Source organism: Pristiophorus japonicus, chromosome 8 (assembly GCF_044704955.1).
Source record: "Pristiophorus japonicus isolate sPriJap1 chromosome 8, sPriJap1.hap1, whole genome shotgun sequence".
Lineage (NCBI taxonomy): Eukaryota > Metazoa > Chordata > Chondrichthyes > Pristiophoridae > Pristiophorus > Pristiophorus japonicus.
In genome coordinates, this window is record NC_091984.1 from 157984278 (window position 1) to 157999805 (window position 15528).

General features: G+C 54.7%; 1 protein-coding gene across 4 annotated transcripts in view; it reads left to right on the forward strand.

Annotated features, from left to right (window-relative positions):
• Nucleotides 1-3074: 3074 nt before the first annotated feature.
• Nucleotides 3075-15528, forward strand: part of LOC139268200 (uncharacterized protein KIAA0040 homolog) — a 26686-nt gene continuing 14232 nt past the window's right edge. Inside the window, exon 1 of one of the 4 annotated variants that reach the window (XM_070886250.1) lies at nucleotides 3075-3132. The gene's annotated coding sequence lies outside the window, so the exon portion shown is untranslated. Of the gene's footprint in view, nucleotides 3133-3564; nucleotides 3614-5211; nucleotides 5516-5560; nucleotides 5778-15528 lie in introns of those variants that run through there. The other 3 variants (XM_070886251.1, XM_070886248.1, XM_070886249.1) reach the window with 3 other exon arrangements.

Genomic DNA, 15528 nt, shown 5'->3' on the forward strand with positions numbered 1-15528 from the left:
TCCAAACATCGCCCACCCCCGAGCCAGTAACAAACCTCAACGACAGACACCCCTCTTACCCAATGGGCTGACCCACGGAGCCAGTCGGGGGAGGGGACTGTAGCAGCTTGGGGGAAGGGTTGTTGGGTCCCAGGGGTGAATTCTATCTGAAGCCCATGAGATGGCCCCTTCAGGGTATAGTACTAAGGCAGAGGGAGTCCCGGTGCACAGGGGGCCGGAGCAGGGCGCACTCCACAACCCATGAGGTGTTGTGGATATCCAGTCGGGGCGGAGTTGATTTCGACCGATCACCATCGCCTGGCCGGAGGCCACACCGCCTCAGTTAAAGGGGAGGGCCACTGCCAGCTGTGGATGTGAGTTACCCGGGGCCCAGCAGGACACCGGGGGGGGCGGGGGGTTCGGTGGGCCAAGAGGCCTGGTCTGGTACTCAAGTGGGGGGGGGGGCGGACTGCCTGTTGGCGGCCCGGCCAAACCCGGCCAGTAATGGTCGGGCTGACCTGGCAATCGGCCGACAATAACAAATAACATGGCGTGGCCAGCAGCTCCACCTCCCCTTTAAGGGTGGCCACACCACCGATCTATGAGGAACGCACCGCGGGGGCATCGGCAGGCAGCACTGCTCGCCGGGGTAATTCCACAATCGGGATATCCCCCCCCCCCCCCCGGGGTAATTCCACAATCGGGATATCCCCCCCCCCCCCCCCGGGGTAATTCTACAATCGGGATATCCCCCCCCCCCCCGGGTAATTCCACAATCGGGATATCCCTCCCCCCCGGGGTAATTCCACAATCGGGATATCCCCCCCCCCCGGGGTAATTCTACAATCGGGATTATCCCCCCCTCCCCCCCGGGGTAATTCCACAATCGGGATTATCCCCCCCCCCCCCGGGGTAATTCCACAATCGGGATATCCCCCCCCCCCCGGGGTAATTCTACAATCGGGATATCCCCCCCCCCCCCGGGTAATTCCACAATCGGGATATCCCCCCCCCCCCCCCGGGTAATTCCACAATCGGGATATCCCCCCCCCCCCCGGGTAATTCCACAATCGGGATATCCCCCCCCCCCCCCCCCCGGGGTAATTCCACAATCGGGATATCCCCCCCCCCCCTGGGGTAATTCCACAATCGGGATATCCCCCCCCCCCCCCCGGGTAATTCCACAATCGGGATATCCCCTCCCCCCGGGGTAATTCCACAATCGGGATATCCCCCCCCCCCCCGGGGTAATTCCACAATCGGGATATCCCCCCCCCCCCCCCCCCGGGTAATTCCACAATCGGGATATCCCCCCCCCCCCCACGCCCCGGGGTAATTCTACAATTGGGATATCCCCCCCCCCCCGGGGTAATTCCACAATCGGGATATCCCCCCCCCCCCGGGGTAATTCCACAATCGGGATATCCCCCCCCCCCCGCCCCGGGGTAATTCCACAATCGGGATATTCCCCCCTCCCCGCCCCGGGGTAATTCTACAATCGGGATATTCCCCCCTCCCCCGCCCCGGGGTAATTCTACAATCGGGATATCCCCCCCCGGGGTAATTCCACAATCGGGATATCCCCCCCCCACCCCGGGGTAATTCCACAATCGGGATATCCCCCCCCCCGCCCCGGGGTAATTCCACAATCGGGATATCCCCCCCCCCCGGGTAATTCCACAATCGGGATATCCCCCCCCCCCCCCGGGGTAATTCCACAATCGGGATATTCCCCCCCCCCCCCCGGGATAATTCCACAATCGCGATATTCCCCCCACCCCCGGGGTAATTCTACAATCGGGATATCCCCCCCCCCCGGGGTAATTCTACAATCGGGATATTCCCCCCCCCCCCCCCCGGGATAATTCCACAATCGCGATATTCCCCCCACCCCCGGGGTAATTCCACAATCGGGATATCCGCCCCCCCCCCCACCGGGTAATTCCACAATTGGGATATTCCCCCCCCCCCCGGGGTAATTCCACAATCGGGATATCCCCCCCCCCCCGGGGTAATTCCACTATCGGGATACCCCCCCCCCCCACGCCCCGGGGTAATTCCACAATCGGGATATCCCCCCCCCCCCCCACGCCCCGGGGTAATTCCACAATCGGGATATTCCCACCCCCCCGGGGTAATTCCACAATCGCGATATTCCCCCCACCCCCGGGGTAATTCCACAATCGGGATATCCCCCCCCCCCGGGGTAATTCCACAATCGGGATATCCCCCCCCCCCGGGGTAATTCCACAATCGGGATACCCCCCCCCCCCCGGGGTAATTCCACAATCGGGATATTCCCCCCCCCCGGGGTAATTCCACAATTGGGATATTCCCCCCCCCCCGGGGTAATTCCACAATCGGGATATCCCCCCCCTCCCGGGGTAATTCTACAATCGGGATATTCCCCCCCCCCCCGGGGTAATTCTACAATCGGGATATTCCCCTCCCCCCGGGGTAATTCCACAATCGGGATATTCCCCGCCCCCCCCGGGGTAATTCTACAATCGGGATATTCCCCTCCCCCCGGGGTAATTCTACAATCGGGATATTCCCCCCCTCCCGGGGTAATTCTACAATCGGGATATTCCCCCCCCCCCCGGGGTAATTCTACAATCGGGATATTCCCCTCCCCCCGGGGTAATTCTACAATCGGGATATTCCCCCCCTCCCGGGGTAATTCTACAATCGGGATATTCCCCGCCCCCCCCGGGGTAATTCTACAATCGGGATATTCCCCTCCCCCCGGGGTAATTCTACAATCGGGATATTCCCCCCCCCCCCGGGGTAATTCTACAATCGGGATATTCCCCCCCCCCCGGGGTAATTCTACAATCGGGATATTCCCCCCCCCCCCGGGGTAATTCTACAATCGGGATATTCCCCCCCCCCCCCGGGGTAATTCTACAATCGGGATATTCCCCGGGCTAATTCCACAATCGGGATATTCCCTACGGATAAGTCCAGGAGGGCCTGAGCACGAGCAATTTGCAAAATGTCGGCTCTCCTCGGAGACTCAGCAGCAATTCCACACCACAGCCTGGCCACCGTTTTCAGATGGTCAGAGGCCTTATAGAAAGCAGCATTTTTGGCCCCTCATCATCATCATAGGCAGTCCCTCGGAATCGAGGAAGACTCGCTTCCATTCCTGAAGTGAGTTCTTTGGTGACTGAACAGTCCAATATGAGAACCACAGTCCCTGTCACAGGTGGGACAGACAGTGGTTGAGGGAAGGGTGGGTGGGATAGGTTTGCCGCACACTCCATCCGCTGCCTGCGCTTGGTTTCTGCATGCTCTCGGCGACGAGACTCGAGGTGCTCAGCGCCCTCCCGGATGCACTTCCTCCACTTAGGGCGATCTTTGGCCAGGGACTCCCACGTGTCAGTGGGGATGTTGCACTTTATCAGGGAGGCTTTGAGGTTGTCCCTGTAACGTTTCCTCTGCCCACCTTTGGCTCGTTTTCCGTGTAGGAGTTCCGAGTAGAGCGCTTGTTTTGGGAGTCTTGTGTCGGGCATGTGGACAATGTGGCCTGCCCAGTGGAGCTGGTCGAGTGTAGTCAGTACTTCGATGCTGAGCATACAACTCTGAAGGTTCATGTGCAATGCCATGAAGCAATCGCTGGAGTGATTAGAGGGTTGGTCTGCAATTGCCTAGCGCCAAAGCGTACTGTTTTGTCCTTGTACAAGACCTTAGTCAGGCTGCACGTGGAATACTGGGTCCAGTTTTGGTCTCCTCACATGGTGGGTGATTCAGGCTCTGGAAAGGGAGGACCTCTTGACTAATTCCCAGTCTAAAGCATCTTAGTTATCAAGTTAGGTTAAAGGAGCTGGAACAGGGCACTTTACAGAAGTGTAGACTGAAGGATGATGTGATTCAGGTTTACAAGATGATAAAGGGAATAGACTGTGTTGGTGTAGGCAGTTTGTTCCCATTGGTTCGAGAGGACCAAGTGTCATAATCTGAAGTTGTGTAACCACAACTTGGGATCTCCGTGGTTCTTCTCCCAGAGAATAGTGGTACTCCCAGAGAACAGGCCTTCTCCCTCAGCCCTGCTCTCCACTTCAATCTATTTACTGTTGTTCTTTTCCATCTCCTTCTGCTCTGTCTCTGTCTGCTTTCTCTCCCCCTCTCTCTCTCTCTGCTTCCTCTCACTCTCCCCCAGTATCGCTCGCTCTCTCTGTCTCTCACTGCTTTCCCTCTCTGTCTCTCCCCAATCTCCCTTCCCCGCTCTCTCTCTCTCTCTCTGTCTCTCCCGCTCTGCTTTCTCTTCCCCTCTCTCTCTTTCTCTCTCCGTCTCACTCTTTCTCTCTCATTTGCCCCCTCTCTCTCTCTCTAATTCTCTCCCTCTCTGTCCCTTTCTCTCTCTCTCTGCTTTCTCTCCATCTCTCTCTTTCTCTCTCTCTCTCTACTTTCTCACTCTCTCTCTGTCTCTCTCTCTTTTCTCTGCCTGTCTCTCTCTCTCTGACTCTCTCTCTCTCTCTCTGCTTTTTCCCCTCTCTCTCTCTCTCCCCTCCCTCTCTCTTTTTCATTCCCTCTCTGTTTCTTTCTCTCTCTCTCTGCTTTCTCTTTCTTTCTCTTCCTCTGTCTCTCTCCATTTCTCTCTCTCTTTGTTGCTCCCTCTCTCTCTGTCTCTCTTTCTCTATCTTTGCTTCTCTGCCTCATTCTCTCTCTCTCTCTTTCTCCCCTTCTCCCTGTCTCTCTTTTTCACTCTCTCTCTCTCTGCCTCTCTCTTTTTTGGCTCTCTCTCTTCTCTATCTGCTTTCTCTTCCTCTCTCTCTGACTCTTACTCTCTGTCTTTGTCTCTCCCTCTCGCTGCTGTTTCTGTCTCTCTTCTGTCTTTCGCTCTCACTCGCTCTCCCCTCTTATCTAATGTTTTTTTGAGCTGTAGCGAGCGACAACACTGGATCCGTTTATCGGCACCCCCAGTTGCACCTCAACCCGACACAGGCTGTGAAAGAATGGTTTGTTTGATTGGCCACAGAGTGAGTGAGCCTGTGCTACTCGATCAGAACCTTTTCTACACACACACACAACCCTGGCCCTCTCTCGCTCGCAGCTGAATTCCACAACACTGCAACCGTCCTGGGTCGTGTTAAAAACACTGACGCTCTCCTGGGACTGCTCTGTGAGCTCGGGTCAGGCCTCTCAGAATCTAAAGTTAGCACAGGCCAGCTAAATATAGCCCTTAGTAGTCGGAGCTTGCGACCTGAGTGTGAGCTGCTTTGTGAGTGGGGCGTGGGTAAGCAGGGTATCCTGTGCTGTGCACAGGCCTGTGTATAATGTGTGTGTAATGTGTCAGATAAACAGGAAGCGTTAGTCAGTGGGAGAGCTTTCGACGTCAGATGTCGAGAGCATCAAAGTGAGTGAGCGCAGGCAGGCAAGGCAGGCAGTGAGCTCCGGGGCACCCAGCAGGCAAAGCTGCCCCTGCCCACTGTGTCCCCTGTGCCCACTGGCCGGAGTTCCAGCTGACCACCTGAGGGCAGAACGCGGACACACACACACACACACTGCCACAGGAGCGGAGCCTGGCGCCCAGGTAAGTGTCGGTGACCAGCGGAGAGTTGCGGCTGAGTATGTGCAACATGTCGGGACAGCGGCCTGGCCAGGTGGCTCCCCGCCTGTCTCAGGGCGGGCGGTTCACGGCCTCTCACATTCAACTCAAATCAGCCACACCTCGCTTTATCTTTAACGGCACACACGCTTCCGTTTAACATGTAATCTCTTACAAGTCACTGTGTGTTAAATCATCATCACAGACAGGCCCTCGGGATCGAGGAAGACTTGCTTCCACTCTAAAAGTGAGTTCTCAGGTGACTGAATAGTCCAATACGGGAATTACAGTCTCTGTCGCAGGTGGGACAGATAGTCGTTGAGGATAAGGGAGGGTGGGACTGGTTTGCCGCACGCTCTTTCCGCTGCCTGCGCTTGGTTTCTGCATGCTCTCGGCGACGAGACTCGAGGTGCTCAGCGCCTTCCCGGATGCACTTCCTCCACTTAGGGCGGTCTTTGGCCAGGGACTCCCAGGTGTCAGTGGGGATGTTGCACTTTATCAGGGCGGCTTTGAGGGTGTTCTTGTAACGTTTCCGCTGCCCACCTTTGGCTCGTTTGCTATGAAGGAGTTCAGAGTAGAACGCTTGCTTTGGGAGCCTCGTGTCTGGCATGTGGACAATGTGGCCTGCCCAGCGGAGCTGATCAAATGTGGTCAGTGCTTCGATGCTGGAGATGTTGGCCTGGTCGAGGACGCTAACGTTGGTGTGTCTGTCCTCCCAGGGGATTTGTAGGACCTTGCGAAGACATTGTTGGTGGTATTTCTCCAGCGATTTGAGGTGTCTGCTGTACATGGTCCATGTCTCTGGGCCATACAGGAGGGCAAGTATTAATACAGCCCTGTAGACAATGAGCTTGGTGGCAGTTTTGAGGGCCTGGTCTTTGAACACATTTTTCCTCAGGTGGCCGAAAGCTGCACTGGCGCACTGGAGGCGGTATTGGACCTCGTCGTCAATGTCTGCTCTTGTTGATAAGAGGCTCCCGAGATATGAGTTCAAAGGATCATTCAAACGATTCCCTCCCGTCTGGTACTGTACACCCCGTGTGTGTCTCAGTGTCTACTCCTGTACATGTACAGTACACGGGGGGTAAAGGAACAATTCACTGCTGTCTGCTACTGTACGGCCCGTGTTTGTCTCAGTGCCCCCTGTACATGTACAGTACACGGGGGGTAAAAGGGAACGATTCACTCCCGTCTGGTACTGTACGGCCCGTGTGCGTCTCAGTGCCAGCTCCTAAGAACATAAGAAATAGGAGCAGGAGTAGGCCAAACGGCCCCTCGAGCCTGCTCCACCATTTAATAAGACCATGGCTGATTTGATCATGGACTCAGCTCCACTTCCCCGCCTGCTTCCCATAACCCCTTATCCACGTATTGTTTAAGAAACTGTCTATTTTTGTCTTAAATATATTCAATGACCCAGCCTCCACAGCTCTCTGAGGCAGAGAATTCCACAGATTTACAACCCTCTCAGAGAAGAAATTCCTCCTCATCTCAATTTTAAATGGGCGGCCACTTATTCTGAGACTATGTCCCCATTTTTAGTTTCCCCTACGAGTGCAAATATCCTCTCTGCATCCACCTTGTCAAGCCCCCTCTTTATCCTATGTTTCAATCAGATCACCTCTCATTCTTCTGAGGCCCAACCTACTCAACCTTTCCTCATAAGTCACCCCCCTCATCACCGGAATCAACCTCGTGAACCTTCTCTGAACTGCCTCCAAAGCAAGTATATCCTTCCTTAAATACGGAGACATAAACTGTATGCAGTACTCTAGGTGTGGCCTCACCAATACTCTGTACAGTTGTAGCAGGACTTCTCTGCTTTTATACCTTATTTTAACCAATAAGGGAATTAAGGGTTACGGGGAGAGGGCGGGTAAGTGGAGCTGAGTCCACGGCCAGATCAGCCATGATCTTATTGAATGGCGGAGCAGGCTCGAGGGGCTAGATGGCCTACTTCTGTTCCTAATTCTTATGTTCTTATGTTCTTATACTCTATCCCCCTTGCAATAAAGGCCAACATTCCATTTGCCTTCCTGATTACTTGCTCTACCTGCATACTAACTTTTTGTGTTTTATGCACAAGGACCCCCAGGTCTCTCTGTATTGCAGCACTTTGCAATTTTTCTCCATTTAAATTATAATTTGCTTTTCTATTAGTTCAGCCAAAGAGGCAGTTCAGAGAATGTTCACTCGGTTGATTCCAGAGATGAGGGGGTTGACTTATGAGGAAAGGTTGAGTAGGTTGGGCCTCTACTCATTAGAGTTCAGAAGAATGAGAGGTGATCTTATCGAAACGTATAAGATTAGGAGGGGGCTTGACAAGGTGGATGCAGAGAGGATGTTTCCACTGATGGGGGAGACTAGAACTAGAGGACATGATCTTAGAATAAGAGGCTGCCCATTTAAAACTGAGATGAGGGAAAATTTCTTCTCTCAGAGGGTTGTGAATCTGAGGAATTCGCTGCCTCAGAGAGCTGTGGAAGCTGGGACATTGAATAAATTTAAGACAGAAATAGACAATTTCTTAACCGATAAGGGGATAAGAGGATATGGGTAGCGGGCGGGGAAGTGGAGCTGCGTCCATGATCGGATCAGCCATGATGTTATTGAATGGCAGAGCAGGCTCGAGGGGTCGTATGGCCTATTCCTGCTCCTATTTCTTATGTTCTTATGTGGATAACCTCACATTTTCCCACATTATACTCCATCTGCCAAATTTTTGCCCACTCATTTAGCCTGTCTATATCCCTTTGCAAATGTTTTGTGTCCCTCACAATTTGCTTTCCCACCTATCTTTGTATCATCAGCAAACTTGGCTACATTACACTCCGTCCCTTCATCCAAGTCATTAATATAGACTGTAAATAGTTGAGGACCCAGCACTGATCCCTGCGGCACCCCACTAGTAACTGTTTGCCAACCGGAAAATGACCCATTTATCCCGACTCTCTGTTTTCTGTTAATTAACCAATCCTCTATCCATGCTAATTTACCCCCAACCCCATGAGCTCTTATCTTGTGTAGTAACCTTTTATGTGGCACCTTATCGAATGCCTTCTGGAAATTCAAATAGACCACATCCACTGGTTCTCCTTTACCCATCCTGCTCGTTACATCCTCAAAGAACTCCAGCAAATTTGTCAAACATGATTTCCCTTTCATAAAACCATGCTGACTCTGCTTGAATGAATTATGCTTTTCCAAATGTCCCGCTACTGCTTCCTTAATAATGGACTCCAGCATTTTCCCAACGACAAATGTTAGGCTAACTGGTCTATAGTTTCCTGCTTTTTGCCTGCCTCCTTTTTTAAATAGGAGCGTTACATTTGCGGTTTTCCAATCTGCTGGGACCGCCCCAGAATCCAGGGAATTTTGGTGGATTATAACCAATGCATCCATTATCTCTGCAGCCACTTCTTTTAAGGAGGCAAGCCATCAGTTCCAAGGGACTTGTCCGCTTTTAGTTTCATTATTTTACCATTACTACTTCATTAATGATAGTGATTGTATTGAGTTCCTCCCTCACTATAGCCCCTTGATTATTCACTACTGGGATGTTTTTAGTGTCTTCTACCGTGATCTCTGAGGGTTGTAAATCTGTGGAATTCGCTGTCTCAAAGAGCTGTGGAAGCTGGGACATTGAATAAATTTAAGACAGAAATAGACAGTTTCTTAACCGATAAGGGAATAAGGGGTTATGGGGAGCGGGAGGGAAGTGGAGCTGAGTCCATGATCGGATCAGCCATGATCGTATTAAATGGCGGAGCAGGCTCGAGGGGCCGTATGGCCTACTCCTATTTCTTATGTTCTTATGTTCTTATGAAAACCGCTACAAAATATTTGTTCAAAGTCGCTGCCATTTCCCTGTTCCCCATTACTAATTCCCCAGTCTCATCCTCTAGGGGACCAACATTTACTTTAGCCACTCTTTTCCTTTTTATGCACCTGTAGAAACTCTTACTATCTATTTTTAGATTTCGTGCCAGTTTACTTTCATAATCTATCTTCCCTCTCAATCATTTTTTTAGTCGCTCTCTGCTGGCTTAAAAATTTTTCCCAATCCTCTGGCCTCCCACTAGTCTTGGCCACATTGTATGCCCTTGTTTTCAATTTGATACCCTCCCTTATTTCCTTAGTTAGCCACAGATGGTATACCTTCTCTTACAGTCTTTCCTTCTCATTGGGATATATTTCTGTTGCGAGTTATGAAATATCTCCTTTAATGTCTGCCACTGCTCATCAACCGTCCCATTCTTTAGTCTATTTTCCCAGTTCACTTTAGCCAACTCTGACCTCATACCTTTGGTCTCCTTTATTTAAGCTTAGGACACTGGTTTTTCTCACCCTCCAACTGAATTTGAAATTCAATCATGTTATTGTCACTCATTCCTAGCGGATTCTTTACTCTGAGATCATTTATTAATCCTGTCTCATTACACAGTACCAGATCTAAGATAGCCTCCTCCCTGGTTGGTTCCGCAACGTACTGTTCAGCAAGGAAACTATCCCGGATACATTCTTCAACTCCTCATCAAGGCTACCCTGGCCAATTTGCTTTGTCCAATCAATATGAAGGTTAAAATCGGCCATGATTATTGCCATTCCTTTATTTTAAGCCTCCATTATTTCTTGATTTATACTCCGTCCAACAGTGTAGCTACTGTTAGGGGGCCTATAGACTACACCCACCAGTGACTTTTTCCCCTTATTATTCCTGATCTCCACCCAAACTGATTCAACATCTTGATCTTCTGAGCCAATATCATTTCTCACTAACGCACTGATCTCATCCTTTATTAACAGTGCTACCCCACCTTCTTTTCCTTTCTGTCTGTCCTTCCGAATTGTCAGATACCCCTGAATATTTAGTTCCCAGTCCTGGTCACCTTGCAACCATGTCTCTGTAATGGCTATCAGATCACCATTTGTATCTATTTATGCCTTTAACTCATCTATTTTGTTACGAATGCTACGTGCATTGAGGCATTAGCTCCTGTACATGTACAGTACACAGGGGGTAAAGGGGAACGATTCACTCCTGTCTGGTACTGTGTGTGTCTCAGTTTTAGTGAGAGGTCGGTAGATGGGGTTGAGGGATATGGGAAGAAGGTGGGTAAGTTGGATAAAAGGATATTGGAAAAATGTGGGATTCAGGTATATGGGAGAAGGTGGGTGGGTGGGATTGAGGGATATAGCAGGGAGGTGGGTTGTGTGGATGGGGGGGAGGTGGGTTGTGTGGATGGGGGGAGGTGGGTTGTGTATATGGGTGGAGGTGGGTTGTGTGGATGGGGGGAGGTGGGTTGTGTGGATGGGGGGAGGTGGGTTGTGTGGATGGGGGGAGGTGGGTTGTGTGGATGGGGGGAGGTGGGTTGTGTGGATGGGGGGAGGTGGGTTGTGTGGATGGGGGGAGGTGGGTTATGTGGATGGGGGGAGGTGGGTTGTGTGGATGGGGGGAGGTGGGTTGTGTGGATGGGTGGAGGTGGGTTGTGTGGATGGAGGGAGGTGGGTTGTGTGGATGGGGGGAGGTGGGTTGTGTGGATGGGTGGAGGTGGGTTTTGTGGATGGGTGGAGGTGGGTTGTGTGGATGGGGGGAGGTGGGTTGTGTGGATGGGGGGGAGGTGGGTTGTGTGGATGGAGGGAGGTGGGTTGTGTGGATTGGGGGAGGTGGGTTGTGTGGATGGAGGGAGGTGGGTTGTGTGGATGGGGGGAGGTGGGTTGTGTGGATGAGTGGAGGTGGGTTGTGTGGATGGGGGGAGGTGGGTTGTGTGGATGGGGGGAGGTGGGTTGTGTGGATGGGGGGAGGTGGGTTGTGTGGATGGGGGGAGGTGGGTTGTGTGGATGGGGGGAGGTGGGTTGTGTGGATGGGGGGAGGTGGGTTGTGTGGATGGGGGGAGGTGGGTTGTGTGGATGGGTGGAGGTGGGTTGTGTGGATGGAGGGAGGTGGGTTGTGTGGATGGGGGGAGGTGGGTTGTGTGGATGGGGGGAGGTGGGTTGTGTGGATGGGGGGAGGTGGGTTGTGTGGATGGGGGGAGGTGGGTTGTGTGGATGGGGGGAGGTGGGTTGTGTGGATGGGGGGAGGTGGGTTGTGTGGATGGGGGGAGGTGGGTTGTGTGGATGGAGGGAGGTGGGTTGTGTGGATGGGTGGAGGTGGGTTGTGTGGATGGGGGGAGGTGGGTTGTGTGGATGGGTGGAGGTGGGGTTGTGTGGATGGGGGGAGGTGGGTTGTGTGGATGGAGGGATGTGGGTTGTGTGGATGGGGGGAGGTGGGTTGTGTGGATGGGTGGAGGTGGGTTGTGTGGATGGGTGGAGGTGGGTTGTGTGGATGGGGGGAGGTGGGTGTGATGGTGGGTTGTGTGGATGGGTGGAGGTGGGTTGTGTGGATGGGGGGAGGTGGGTTGTGTGGATGGAGGGATGTGGGTTGTGTGGATGGGGGGAGGTGGGTTGTGTGGATGGGTGGAGGTGGGTTGTGTGGATGGGGGGAGGTGGGTTGTGTGGATGGGTGGAGGTGGGTTGTGTGGATGGGGGGAGGTGGGTTGTGTGGATGGGGGGAGGTGGGTTGTGTGGATGGGTGGAGGTGGGTTGTGTGGATGGGGGGAGGTGGGTTGTGTGGATGGGGGGAGGTGGGTTGTGTGGATGGGTGGAGGTGGGTTGTGTGGATGGGTGGAGGTGGGTTGTGTGGATGGGGGGAGGTGTGTTGTGTGGATGTCTGGAGGTGGGTTGTGTGGATGGAGGGAGGTGGGTTGTGTGGATGGATGGAGGTGGGTTGTGTGGATGGGGGGAGGTGGGTTGTGTGGATGGGGGGAGGTGGATTGTGTGGATGGGGGGAGGTGGGTTGTGTGGATGGGGGGAGGTGGGTTGTGTGGATGGGTGGAGGTGGGTTGTGTGGATGGAGGGATGTGGGTTGTGTGGATGGGGGGAGGTGGGTTGTGTGGATGGGGGGAGGTGGGTTGTGTGGATGGGGGGAGGTGGGTTGTGTGGATGGAGGGATGTGGGTTGTGTGGATGGGGGGAGGTGGGTTGTGTGGATGGGTGGAGGTGGGTTGTGTGGATGGGGGAGGTGGGTTGTGTGGATGGGTGGAGGTGGGTTGTGTGGATGGGGGGAGGTGGGTTGTGTGGATGGGGGGAGGTGGGTTGTGTGGATGGGTGGAGGTGGGTTGTGTGGATGGGGGGAGGTGGGTTTTGTGGATGGGGGGAGGTGGGTTGTGTGGATGGGTGGAGGTGGGTTGTGTGGATGGGTGGAGGTGGGTTGTGTGGATGGGGGGAGGTGTGTTGTGTGGATGGGTGGAGGTGGGTTGTGTGGATGGAGGGAGGTGGGTTGTGTGGATGGGTGGAGGTGGGTTGTGTGGATGGGGGGAGGTGGGTTGTGTGGATGGGGGAGGTGGATTGTGTGGATGGGGGGAGGTGGGTTGTGTGGATGGGTGGAGGTGGGTTGTGTGGATGGGTGGAGGTGGGTTGTGTGGATGGGGGGAGGTGGGTTGTGTGGATGGGGGGAGGTGGGTTGTGTGGATGGGTGGAGGTGGGTTGTGTGGATGGGTGGAGGTGGGTTGTGTGGATGGGGGGAGGTGGATTGTGTGGATGGGTGGAGGTGGGTTGTGTGGATGGGGGGAGGTGGGTTGTGGATGGGGGGAGGTGGGTTGTGTGGATGGGGGGAGGTGGGTTGTGTGGATGGAGGGAGGTGGGTTGTGTGGATGGGTGGAGGTGGGTTGTGTGGATGGGTGGAGGTGGGTTGTGTGGATGGGTGGAGGTGGGTTGTGTGGATGGGGGGAGGTGGGTTGTGTGGATGGGGGGAGGTGGGTTGTGTGGATGGGTGGAGGTGGGTTGTGTGGATGGGTGGAGGTGGGTTGTGTGGATGGGGGGAGGTGGGTTGTGTGGATGGGTGGAGGTGGGTTGTGTGGATGGGGGGAGGAGGGTTGTGGATGGGGGGAGGTGGGTTGTGTGGATGGGGGGAGGTGGGTTATGTGGATGGGGGAGGTGGGTTGTGTGGATGGAGGGAGGTGGGTTGTGTGGATGGAGGGAGGTGGGTTGTGTGGATGGAGGGAGGTGGGTTGTGTGGATGGAGGGAGGTGGGTTGTGTGGATGGAGGGAGGTGGGTTGTGTGGATGGAGGGAGGTGGGTTGTGTGGATGGAGGGAGGTGGGTTGTGTGGATGGGTGGAGGTGGGTTGTGTGGATGGGTGGAGGTGGGTTGTGTGGATGGGGGGAGGTGGGTTGTGTGGATGGGGGGAGGTGGGTTGTGTGGATGGAGGGAGGTGGGTTGTGTGGATGGAGGGAGGTGGGTTGTGTGTATGGAGGGAGGTGGGTTGTGTGGATGGGTGGAGGTGGGTTGTGTGGATGGAGGGAGGTGTGTTGTGTGGATGTGGGGAGGTGGGTTGTGTGGATGGGTGGAGGTGGGTTGTGTGGATGGGGGGAGGTGGGTTGTGTGGATGGGGGGAGGTGGGTTGTGTGGATGGGGGGAGGTGGGTTGTGTGGATGGGTGGAGGTGGGTTGTGTGGATGGGTGGAGGTGGGTTGTGTGGATGGGTGGAGGTGGGTTGTGTGGATGGAGGGAGGTGGGTTGTGTGGATGGAGGGAGGTGGGTTGTGTGGATGGAGGGAGGTGGGTTGTGTGGATGGGGGGAGGTGGGTTGTGTGGATGGAGGGAGGTGGGTTGTGTGGATGGGGGGAGGTGGGTTGTGTGGATGGAGGGAGGTGGGTTGTGTGGATGGGGGGAGGTGGGTTGTGTGGATGGGGGGAGGTGGGTTGTGTGGATGGGTGGAGGTGGGTTGTGTGGATGGAGGGAGGTGGGTTGTGTGGATGGAGGGAGGTGGGTTGTGTGGATGGAGGGAGGTGGGTTGTGTGGATGGAGGGAGGTGGGTTGTGTGGATGGGTGGAGGTGGGTTGTGTGGATGGGGGGAGGTGGGTTGTGTGGATGGGTGGAGATGGGTTGTGTGGATGGAGGGAGGTGGGTTGTGTGGATGGGTGGAGGTGTGTTGTGTGGATGGGGGGAGGTGGGTTGTGTGGATGGAGGGAGGTGGGTTGTGTGGATGGGTGGAGGTGGGTTGTGTGGATGGGGGGAGGTGGGTTGTGTGGATGGGGGGAGGTGGGTTGTGTGGATGGAGGGAGGTGGGTTGTGTGGATGGAGGGAGGTGGGTTGTGTGGATGGAGGGAGGTGGGTTGTGTGGATGGAGGGAGGTGGGTTGTGTGGATGGGGGGAGGTGGGTTGTGTGGATGGGGGGAGGTGGGTTGTGTGGATGGATGGAGGTGGGTTGTGTGGATGGAGGGAGGTGGGTTGTGTGGATGGAGGGAGGTGGGTTGTGTGGATGGAGGGAGGTGTGTTGTGTGGATGGAGGGAGGTGGGTTGTGTGGATGAGGGAGGTGGGTTGTGTGGATGGGTGGAGGTGGGTTGTGTGGATGGGTGGAGGTGGGTTGTGTGGATGGGTGGAGGTGGGTGTGTGGATGGGGGAGGTGGGTTGTGTGGATGGGTGGAGGTGGGTTGTGTGGATGGTGGGAGGTGGGTTTTGTGGATGGGGGGAGGTGGGTTGTGTGGATGGGGGGAGGTGGGTTGTGTGGATGGGTGGAGGTGGGTTGTGTGGATGGTGGGAGGTGGGTTTTGTGGATGGGGGGAGGTGGGTTGTGTGGATGGGGGAGGTGGGTTGTGTGGATGGGGGGAGGTGGGTTGTGTGGATGGAGGGAGGTGGGTTGTGTGGATGGGTGGAGGTGGGTTGTGTGGATGGGTGGAGGTGGGTTGTGTGGATGGAGGGAGGTAGGTGGTGTGGATGGGGGGGAGGTGGGTTGTGTGGATGGGGGAGGTGGGTTGTGTGGATGGGGGGAGGTGGGTTGTGTGGATGGGGGGAGGTGGGTTGTGTGGATGGAGGGAGGTGGGTTGTGTGGATGTGTAGTGAGAGAGTGGTGAGAGAGAGGGGAAGAAGAAGAAGGGGGGGGGGGGGTGTGTGTGATGTGTGTGTGTGGTGGTAAATAAGAAAAAATGAATATATTAAATAAGAATAAATGAATATATTAA